We start from the raw sequence: 12,465 nt of genomic DNA on the forward strand, positions 1-12,465 counted from the left end.
TCCTGTGTTCTGGGCCTCCTCCCCCAGAAGCTATTGATCTTTCTTTCGAGATGCATTAAAGCTATGCTGCAGAAGAACCCGTGTGTGTCCTGTGTGTGTGTCCTTCCTGGCGAGACTACTTATCACATAGGAACATCTGGTGCCGAACATCCCAGGAATTCTACAACATTGCTGGCATGGAGGAGGTCCCCCGGAAACGGGGCGGGTCCAGAACTGCAGTGGAAAAACGTAAGTTCAGAGAGACATGCTTAACCGTGAGCCTGTTGTTCCCTTTAACTTTGGTTTCAATCTAGAAGCACTGTAGGACGGGTTGGTAGAAGCTTTGGGTTTTGTAACCCTGGCGTTTGTTTTCATTCTCCTGGTATTTTATTGTGTTTATCATTGTTAGTGTGATGTTGAGGTGCGGTCAGTCCTATTTAAATAAACTGCAGCACTAACAAGCACAGTCAGTCACTCGTAGATAAGAGAGCAGATCATGGCAGCTTACTTTCACTTCTGCTCCGGGTGCAGGCTTCTGTTTCGGAAGCAGGCTTCTGTTTTGAGAATAGACTTTTGCTTCAGGGATGGACTTTGGTTTTGAAGCAGAGCACGGCAATTGCTTTCACTTTTGCTTCAGTGTGCCTTAAGTCGGATGTAGATAAACTGCAGGCGCAATGGGGTACTCACAGTCAATTGTAAACGCACTGCAAATTGTCCTTAAGCAGAGAGAATTCAAGATAGCCAAACACACTCTACAAAATTTTGTCAATCAGATTGAACATGTTGATACATGGTATGCTTGCTCAGGTTCCCTGACACAGCCTCATGGAACAAGTTAGGAAGAGACCTAGATAGAAAATTTGAGGAAGGAGACTTACGCCTAGGCACTAAGGCAATTTGTAAATTAATAAAGAATTGCTTGGAAGATGAGACCTGCCAACCTGCAGTGGTTGAGGGACATGAAACGTTAGAAGAGGTTCAAGAGAGCATGCCAGAAACTGAACGGTGTGAGAAATAAGGAGCTCATAAAAAGAAAAAAAAAAAAGACATGTCTAAGGGAAAAAGGACCTCCCTCAGAAGTTAGAAAAGGGGAGATTTTAGAAAAGGAAAAAACAGAAAAACAAAAGATAATATAAAATATAAAGATACAAAAGATAATATAAATTATAAAGATACAAAGGATAAAATTAAAATTAAGTTAATTTACCCTCCTCTCAAAGACTTTGACTAAAGAGGCAGCTTTCATTAAAGGCTTGGAGATAACTCTTAGGATCACTGTACCTCTTCTCCATTCTCTGGCAGTATTCCTAGAAGAAGGAGATAAGGAAGTTAGAGTCTGAACATGAGAGGGAAAGGATGAGTTTTAGAAAAGCAGTTGTCCCCTGTTTGGGATCTAAAAAAAAAAAAAAAAAAGAAAAAAATAAAGAAAGAAAGAAAGATAGAAAGACAGAAAGAAAGAAAGAAAGAAAGAAAGAAAGAAAGAAAGAAAGAAAGAAAGAAAGGAAGGAAGGAAGGAAGGAAGGAAGGAAGGAAGGAAGGAAGGAAGGAAGGGAGAGAGAGAGAGAGAGAGAGAGAGAGAGAGAGAGAGAGAGAGAGAAGGAAGAAAAAGAAAAAGAAAAAGAGAAAACAATGAAAATAAGCTATTTCAGAGCGCTCCTGTGGAACAGAAGAAAATGAGATACGTCCTGTTTTTTTCTCTGCCTCCTATAGAGATTTTCTTAGCTCTGGTTGAAATATCCGTGTCCCTTTGAGACACCAAGTCCTATTCCCTGTCTCTCTATTGTCTTTTTTTTGGTGCACCAACACAAATTGTTCATATATCTTTCAATTCATGTTTGTTTTTGTTTTGTGGTTTGAATGGTTATTGTTCTGTGTTTCATGTTGAAAAATGTAAATGGTTAAAACTTGTTTAAAAAGCAGTTTCAAAATTGCACAGCACAAACTGATAAGTTAGCTGCACTGTGGTTGGGAGTCAAGTACAGCTAAAAAAGCTTGCTGAGAGCCAATTACAAACGGAGCTTTTAAAAGGGCAGGCAGCCTTTTGCTTGTAACAGAAAGTTAGCTTAAAATTGGGAACTCAAGGTTAGAATCTTTCTAAACAAGAAAACAGGTCTTTAAGGATACTTCAACATAGGGATAATCTTTGAACCAAGTCTCTGGGAGAGTGTTCAGATTGAAAAACAGTTTGCACATGGGTTAAGGCTGAGCTCGGAGGGGAGCAGCTTCAGCGTGGCTTGTGTGGCACTTCTTAGAGCCTTATTACAGACCTAGCCAGATGTTCTAAACAACATTTAAATTCAAAAGTTTCTAAAAGGTCAATCAGGCTATAAAACTTATAAAGACATTTCAAAATAACTTGCCTACTCCATGTAAAATTATTATAGATTTAAAAGTTTAATTTTTTTTTTCATTTGTAAAAAGTTTACTTCTAGTGAACTGGTGACCATTAAAGATCTTTGCCCCTAGGTATGGCTAACATAGCTTAACAATATGTAAGAAATTTTTGTTATCAGCTTCAATACAAGAAGCAAAAGGTTTAAATCTTTCAGTATATATTATTTCCTAAGTGAAAAGTATTTTATTAACTAATGTCTCTAAAGGGAAGTTTAAAGTTCTGGAGAAGAGTTGTTGCTTCATAAAATTCAGAGGCAATATCGTTTTTAATAATTAGGGTTTCAGTCATACTGGAAAATTGGTACAAATTTACTTCAAAATTTTATTTCCAAAAGCTTACAGGATATATTAATTGGCTAAGATCTCACCTTAAACTCAAGCCTGAGTGTACATTGCCAGCAGACCCGCCCCACACCCGCACGGGCCCACACAGGATTCCCCACGGAATCCTAAGACCTCTGGTGAGTGGAACACAGTGCCTGCCCCAATCCAATCACGCAGAACCTGAGATTGCGGTACATAGGGAAGCAGGCTACCCGGGCCTGATCTGGGGCACAAGCCCCTTCCGCTCCACTCGAGCCCCAGGGTACCTTGCCAGTGGACTTGCCCAACACCCGCAAGGGCCCACACAGGATTCCACACGGGATCCTAAGACCACTAGTGAGTGGAACACAACATCTGACAGGAGTCTGGTTCGAACACCAGATATCTGGGTACCTTCCCTGCAAGAAGAGAGCTTGCCTGCAGAGAATAATCTGCCCACTGAAACTAAGGAGAGAGCTCTCCTCCCAGGTCTGCTTATAGAGGCTAACAGAGTCACCTGAAGAGCAAGCTCTTAAGAGTGACAACTATAACAGCTAGCTTCAGAGATTACCAGATGGCGAAAGGCAAACGTAAGAATCCTAATAACAGAACTCAAGACCACTCACCGTCTTCAGAACGCAGCACTCCCACCCCACCTAGTCCTGGGCACCCCAACACAACCGAAAATCTAGACCCAGATTTAAAAACCTATCTCATGATGATGATAGAGGACATCAAGAAGGACTTTAATAACTCACTTAAAGAAATACAGGAGAGCACTGCTAAAGAGTTACAGGCCCTTAAAGCAAAGCAGGAAAACACAACCAAACAGGTGATGGAAATGAACAAAACCATACTAGAACTAAAAGGGGAAGTAGACACAATAAAGAAAACCCAAAGCGAGGCAATGCTGGAGATAGAAACCCTAGGAAAGAGATCTGGAACCATAGATGCAAGCATCAGCAACAGAATACAAGAAATGGAAGAGAGAATCTCAGGCACAGAAGATTCCATAGAGAACATTGGCACAACAGTCAAAGATAATACAAAATGCAAAAAGATCCTAACTAAAAACATCCAGGAAATCCAGGACACAATGAGAAGACCAAACCTACAGATAATAGGAATTGATGAGAATGAAGATTTTCAACTTAAAGGACCAGCTAATATCTTCAACAAAATAATAGAAGAAAACTTCCCAAACATAAAGAAAGAAATGTGCATGATCATACAAGAAGCCTACAGAACTCCAAATAGACTGGACCAGAAAAGAAATTCCTCCCGACACATAATAATCAGAACAACAAATGCACTAAATAAATATAGAATATTAAAAGCAGTAAGGGAGAAAGGTCAAGTAACATATAAAGGAAGGCTTATCAGAATTACACCAGACTTTTCACCAGAGTCTATGAAAGCCAGAAGAGCCTGGACAGATGTTATACAGACACTAAGAGAACACAAATGCCAGCCCAGGCTACTATACCCGGCCAAACTCTCAATTACCATAGATGGAGAAACCAAAGTATTCCATGACAAAACCAAATTCACACATTATCTTTCCACGAATCCAGCCCTTCAAAGGATAATAACAGAAAAGAAGCAATACAAGGACGAAAATCACGCCCTAGAACAAGCAAGAAAGTAATCCCTCAACAAACCAAAAAGAAGACAGCCACAAGAACAGAATGCCAACTTTAACAACAAAAATAACAGGAAGCAACAATTACTTTTCTTTAATATCTCTTAATATCAATGGTCTCAACTCCCCAATAAAAAGACATAGACTAACAGACTGGCTACACAAACAGGAACCAACATTCTGCTGCTTACAGGAAACCGATTTCAGGGAAAAAGACAGACACTACTTCAGAGTGAAAGGCTGGAAAACAATTTTCCAAGCAAATGGTCTGAAGAAAAAAGCTGGAGTAGCCATTTTAATATTGGATAAAATCGACTTCCAACCCAAAGTTATCAAAAAAGACAAGGAGGGACACTTCATACTCATCAAAGATAAAATCCTCCAAGAGGAACTCACAATTCTGAATATCTATACTCCAAATACAAGGGCAGTCACATTCATTAAAGACACTTTAGTAAAGCTCAAAGCACAGGTTGCACCTCAAACAATAATAGTGGGAGACTTCAACACACCACTTTCGTCAATGGACAGATCATGTAAACAGAAACTAAAAGGGACACAGTGAAACTAACAGAAGTTATGAAACAAAGGGACCTGACAGACATCTACAGAACATTTTATCCTAAAACAAAAGGATATACCTTCTCCTCAGCACCTCACGGGACCTTCACCAAAATTGACCATATAATTGGTCACAAAACAGGCCTCAACAGATACAAAAATATTGAAATTGTCCCATGTATCCTACAAGAACACCATAGCCTAAGACTGATCTTCAATAACAATATAAATAATGGAAAGCCAACATTCACGTAGAAACTGAACAACCCTCTTCTCAATGATACCTTGGTCAAGGAAGGAATAAAGAAAGAAATTGAAGACTTTTTAGAGTTTAATGAAAATGAAGCCACAAAATACCCAAACCTATGGGACACAAAGAAATCATTTCTAAGAGGGAAACTCATAGCTCTGAGTGCCTCCAAGAAGAAACGGGAGAGAGCACATACTAGCAGCTTGACAACACATCTAAAAGCTCTAGAAAAAAAGGAAGCAAATTCACCCAAGAGGAGTAGACGGCAGGAAATAAATCAGGGGTGAAATCAACCAAGTGGAAACAAGAAGAACTATTCAAAGAATTAACCAAATGAGGAGTTGGTTATTTGAGAAAATCAACAAGATAGATAAACCCTTAGCTAGAATCACTAGAGGGCACAGGGACAAAATCCTAATTAACAAAATCAGAAATGAAAAGGGAGACATAACAACAGATCCTGAAGAAATCCAAAACACCATCACATCCTTCTACAAAAGGCTATACTCAACAAAAGTGGAAAACCTAGATGAAATGGACAAATTTCTGGACAGATACCAGGTACCAAAGTTGAATCAGGATCAAGTTGACCATCTAAACAGTCCCATATCTCCTAAAGAAATAGTCGCAGTTATTAATAGTCTCCAAGCCAAAAAAAGCCCAGGACCAGACGGGTTTATTGTAGAGTTCTATCAGACCTTCAAAGAAGATCTAATTCCAGTTCTAAACAAACTATTTCACAAAATAGAAGTAGAAGGTTCTCTACCCAACTCATTTTATGAAGCCACAATTACTCTGATACGTAAAACACAGAAAGATCCAACAAAGATAGAAAACTTCAGACCAATTTCTCTTACGAATATAGATGCAAAAATCTTCAATAAAATTCTCGCTAACCGAATCCAAGAGCACATTAAAGCAATCATCCATCCTGACCAAATAGGTTTTATTCCAGGGATGCAGGGATGGTTTAATATAAGAAAATCCATCAATGTAATCCATTATATAAACAAACTCAAAGACAAAAACCACATGATCATCTCATTAGATGTAGAAAAAGCATTTGACAAGATCCAACACCCATTCATGATAAAAATCTTGGAAAGATCAGAAATTCAAGGCCCATACCTAAACATGATAAAAGCAATCTACAGCAAACCAGTAGCCAACATCAAAGTAAACAGAGAGAAGCTGGAAGCAATCCCACTAAAATCAGGGACTAGACAAGGATGCCCACTTTCTCCCTACCTTTTCAACATAGTACATGAAGTATTAACCAGAGCAATTCGACAACAAAAGGAGATCAAGGGGATACAAATTGGAAAAGAGGAAGTCAAAATATTACTTTTTGCAGATGATATGATAGTATATATAAGTGACCCTAAAAATTCCACCATAGAACTCCTAAACCTGATAAACAGCTTTGGTGAAATAGCTGGATATAAAATTAACTCAAACAAGTCAATGGCCTTTCTCTACACAAAGAATAAACAGGCTGAGAAGGAAATTAGGGAAACAACACCCTTCTCAATAGTCACAAATAATATAAAATATCTTGGTGTGACTCTAACTAAGGAAGTGAAAGATCTGTATGATTAAGCTTCAAGTCTCTGAAGAATGAAATTAAAGAAGATCTCAGAAGATGGAAAGATCTCCCATGCTCATGGATTGACAGGATCAACATTGTAAAAATGGCTAACTTGCCAAAAGCAATCTACAGATTCAATGCAATCCCCATCAAAATTCCAACTCAATTCTTCAACGAATTAGAAGGAGAAATTTGCAAATTCATCTGGAATAACAAAAAACCTAAGATAGCAAAAACTCTTCTCAAGGATAAAAGAACCTCTGGTGGAATCACCATGCCTGACCTAAAGCTTTACTACAGAACAATTGTGATAAAAACTGCATGGTACTGGTATAGAGATAGACAATTAGACCAATGAAACAGAATTGAAGACCCAGAAATGAACCCACACACCTATGGTCACTTGATCTTCAACAAGGGAGCTAAAACCATCCAGTGGAAGAAAGACAACATTTTCAACAATTGGTGCTGGCACAACTGGTTGTTATCATGTAGAAGAATGCGAATCGACCCATACTTATCTCCTTGTACTAAGGTCAAATCTAAGTGGATCAAGGAACTTCACATAAAACCAGAGACACTGAAACTTATAGAAGAGATAGGGGGGGAAAGCCTTGAAGATATGGGCACAGGGGAAAAATTCCTGAACAGAACAGCAATGGCTTGTGTTGTAAGATCGAGAATTGACAAATGGGACCTAATGAAACTCCAAAGTTTCTGCAAGGCAAAAGACACCGTCAATAAGACAAAAAGACCACCAACAGATTGGGAAAGGATCTTTACCTATCCTAAATCAGATAGGGGACTAATATCCAACATATATAAAGAACTCAAGTGGACTTCAGAAAATCAAATAACCCCATTAAAATTGGGGCTCAGAACTGAACAAAGAATTCTCACCTGAGGAATACCGAATGGCAGAGAAACACCTGAAAAAAATGTTCAACATCCTTAATCATCAGGGAAATGCAAATCAAAACAACCCTGAGATTCAACCTCACAGCAATCAGAATGGCTAAGATAAAAAATTCAGTTGACAGCAAATGCTGGCGTGTATGTGGATAAAGAGGAACACTCCTCCATTGTTGGTGGGATTGCAGGCTTGTACAACCACTCTGGAAATCAGTCTGGCGGTTCCTCAGAACATTGGACATAGTACTACCTGAGGATCCAGCAATACCTCTCCTGGGCATATATCCAGAAGATGCCCCAACTGGTAAGAAGGACACATGCTCCACTATGTTCATAGCAGCCTTATTTATAATAGCCAGAAGCTGGAAAGAAACTAGATGCCCCTCAACAGAGGAATGGATACAGAAAATGTGGTACATCTACACAATGGAGTACTACTCAGCTATTAAAAAGAATTAATTTATGAAATTCCTAGACAAATGGATGGACCTAGAGGGCATCATCCTGAGTGAGGTAACACATTTACAAATGAACTCACACAATATGTACTCACTGATAAGTGGATATTAGCCCAAAACCTAGGATACCCAAGATATAAGATACAATTTCCTAAACACATGAAACTCAAGAAAAATGAAGACTGAAGTGTGGACACTATGCCCCTCCTTAGAAGTGGGAACAAAAAACCCATGGAAAGAGTTACAGAGACAAAGTTTGGAGCTGAGATGAAAGGATGGACCATGTAGAGACTGCCATATCCAGGGATCCACCCCATAATCAGCATCCAAACGCTGACACCATTGCATACACTAGCAAGATTTTATCGAAAGGACCCAGATGTAGCTGTCTCTTGTGAGACTATGCCAGGGCCTAGCAAACACAGAAGTGGATGCTCACAGTCAGCTAATGGATGGATCACAGGGCTCCCAATGGAGGAGCTAGAGAAAGCACCCAAAAAGCTAAAGGGTCTGCAACACTGGTATACACTGGTTTCATAGCAATTGACAAGATCTAGCTTCTTCAAAGAGGAAGAGTTTCATTTGAGGAGATGCCTCCATAAGATCCAGCTGTTAGGAAATTTCATAATTGGTGGGAGAGCACAAACTCCATTGTGGGTGTTGACATCCTTGTGGTATTTGTCCTGGATTCTTTCAGAAAGCAAGCTAAGCAAGACTAGAGTTGCAAGACAATAAACATCACCACACCATAGCCTATGAATAAGCTCCTGGCTCCAGGATCCTTTGTTGTTTCAGTTTCTGTCCCAACTTCTTTGATAATTAAAAACAATGTGGAAGTATAAGCTGAATAAAACCTTTGCTATGGACATTGCTCATTGAACATGGTGGATCCTTACAACAACAACAACAACAACAACAAAAAAAAAAAACCAAAAAAACAAAAAAAACAAAAAAAAACAAAAAAAACAAGACATTCGTAGGAAAAATGTCTAACAGTGCCAATGCCACTTATCTTAAACCACAAATATTACTGTGTAGACATTTTATTTTTATTTAAAGGTACGATATACTCATGTACCTACCTGAGATGTAATTTTTCTAGTTTGCTTCTTTCTCTCTATGTAGAATACTACAATAAAAAATAACATGGAAATAGAAGGGTTACAGTCTATTACAGAGGAAGACAAAACGGGAAGTTGAATCAGTAACAGCAAAAAACTACTTATTGGCTTGCCACTGTCTTAGTCACTCTTTTATTGATGTGAAGAGACACCATGGTTAAGGCAACTATTAGAAAACAAAACATTTAACTAGAGGCTTGCTTACATTTTCAGAAGTTTGGTCAATCACCAAGGGAGGGACCCCATCACTGGAGCAATAGAGAACTATTGATCCTTCAGCAAGGAGAGAGATTCTGCCACTGCATTGGCTTCTTGAAAACTCAAACCATCCTTGTTGACACACGCATTTCCTCCAATGAAGCCACACCTTCTCTTATTCCTTCTAATCTTTAAACTCACTGCCACTTCCCAGTGACTAAATATTCATATATATTAGTCTATAGAGAACTTTCTTATTCAAACTACCAATTTTCTATGGCTTGATCAGCTATTGTTTTTTTTAAATACAGTCTAAAAGGCTCCCAATTAAAATGACTACTGTTGAGCTTAGCCACAGTGGTGGGCCCTCCCACATCAATCATTACCCAAGAAAATATCCTATAGATTTACCTAATAACCAAGTGAATAGAGACAGATCTTAAATTGTTCTCTCTTCTCAGGTATCCGTAGATTGTCAAGATTGGGAAAAAATAAAGTCCCATCACAGGAATATTTTACTGACTCCACAACCTACCCAAACATTACTCAACAGCATCTCCTCCCTTCTGCCCCTGTATAGACCCACTTCCATGCATGTCATAATTGAAGGATAACTTCTTTCATCAGCATGGATACTCAATAATAGGTGAAATGATGTGAATATGTCCTATTGCCACACAACCCACCACATTCTACTGTGTGTTACACTTACTGGGAGACAACCCAATCTGTCCAATTTCCTGCCAACTCAGCTATGACCAAAAAAAAATCCTCATAACGAAATCCAATGAATTTTACCTGATTTCTTTCTCCTGAGGCAACTCAGTGTTATCCCTTCATGCTTATATTGGTGTCTGATTCATCTGTAATAAACCCACTACTATTAACAGCTACATCACAGGAGGCATGATCAATACCAACTCCCATGAGCAGCATCACAGTAGGCCAAGCCTTTTCAGTGATTTTTTGAAGTATCCTTTGAATACTAAAAAATCAATTGATTTATTTAAGTGTTTAATTTAATGATTCTAACACATTTTCACCTCCCTTCCATTTTCCCCTCATTTTCTGCCTCTTCATATGATATTGCAATCTATTAAAATACAGTAGTGAAGGCAGAGGAAGGATCAGTGTGGAAAGCTGCAAAGTTCTTTATTTCTAAAACAGCAGATACACTGTCTGAATATTCCAAGTACAACTTCTTGGTAACTTTGGGTCTACTGTTAGCATGAAATTTCTAGAAAAAAAAAACTTAAAAATTAAGCCATGGTTCCTCTGGACCAGACAGTTCTGTATCACTAATGAGTCCTATTCATGTCAATCTTTTTCATCACTGTTACAAGATGCCTAGCAACAGGGAAAACTGGTCCATGGTCACAAGAGTATGAACGGGGCATGAATGAGCACAGTTGTCCAACTTATTGGCAGCCAGTAAACATCAACACAGGAAGCAACCAAATACAATAAACACCTTCCAAGACATGTTCCCAATGACCACGTTCCTTTACAAGTTTCTCACCCCTTCCATGCACACCCATCAATCAATTAACTCATAGATTAAAGCCCTCAGGGTCCAATCACTTTTCAGATTGAGTATATTGTTCTACCTATGATCATTGAACTTCGGAACAAAACCTTCATCAAAGACCCAGGACAGACATTTCAAACCCATTTCACCACAGCATTCTTTATGCTACACAAAGTGATAGGATCTATCTGTCTCTTTAAGGGTATCTCTATCAAGCAGTTTCAAAAGGAAAATGTCCAGGTAAACAGCATCAGCACCTCCAGTAGCTTTTATAAATTTGAGTTCAAGAAGAGGGAAATTGCAATGCAATTTAAGGGTCTTGGTCACCCATCTCTGCATCTTAAAACCATAGGATGGACACAGAAATTTAGGTCAAAAGTGTAAATTTCACCTATACTACAACCAACTGGGATGATTTCTAGCTTTCTCTAGGTTCTGTTGGTTACGGAGTCCACCAAGTCTGCATCAAGGCCTATTGCCTAGTGTGAAATAGTGCCAGCAGTTGATTGCAAACAACACTATGTGTTGACTTGGATGTAAAATGAGACATCTATAATATAGACACATTTGTACATACACACATACTCACAGAAAGAGGCAAGCAGTAGAGGAGCTTTGTCTTAGGAACCCTCAGGGAAAAGATGGTAGAAATCTTGTAAGGCAGAGATCACTGAGACACTGTATGTCTCTACTGCACAAAATCAGGCCAGTCTGCCTTGCATCCCTCAGTGGTATGTTATCACTATCCGTCATCCACATCTGAGAATGTATGGACTGTTGATGAAGGATGGAGAGACAGTTTTCATCAAAGGTAAGGCCTTTGTATGTGATAGGTTTGCCATGCTCTACTGGTACACCCATGTCCAAGAGTTTATGGGCAACAAATTGATTTGAATTGTGTTGTATCAAAGGGGAGAAAAGTAGTCTTTAACTTGGGAGGAGGATTAAGGTTGGAATGGGTCTGGGTTTGGCCTGGGAGGATTTTTAAGAGAATTGGAAAGTGAATTCCATCAAAAATATTGTATGAAGTTCTCAAGGAATTAATTAATGTAGTTCTTAATATACAAAGTCTGTACTGAACATATACAGACCACTTATATTTCAATCTCCTAAATAGCAACTCATTTTATAGCACTTACATTACATTAAGTGCAAAAGTAATCCAGAGATTATTTAAAATAAAGAAGGATCAGGGGATATGGCCCAGAGACAATGCCATGTGTGTGTTCAAACATTCACCTACAACACCAGTGCTTAGGAATTGGAGTGGCAGAGACAGAAAGATGACTGTGGCTTCCTGAAAGCCAGCCTCACTACCAGCTCAGCAAGAAACCCTGTCACAAGGGGATAAGTTATGGAGGAAAAGAGTAGATCACACTATACCCTTCCCTAGCCTCTGAACTTACCTGTACAGTTCTCTATGTAGACTCACATAAATATAATTAAAATATGCAAGAGGTTATTTAGCATAGCTTATATTCAAAAGCAATGTTGTTTTAGACTAGAGACCTGAGGACTTTATATCATTATA

Source organism: Mus musculus, chromosome Y, assembly GCF_000001635.26.
Source record: "Mus musculus strain C57BL/6J chromosome Y, GRCm38.p6 C57BL/6J".
NCBI classification, from domain to species: domain Eukaryota; kingdom Metazoa; phylum Chordata; class Mammalia; order Rodentia; family Muridae; genus Mus; species Mus musculus.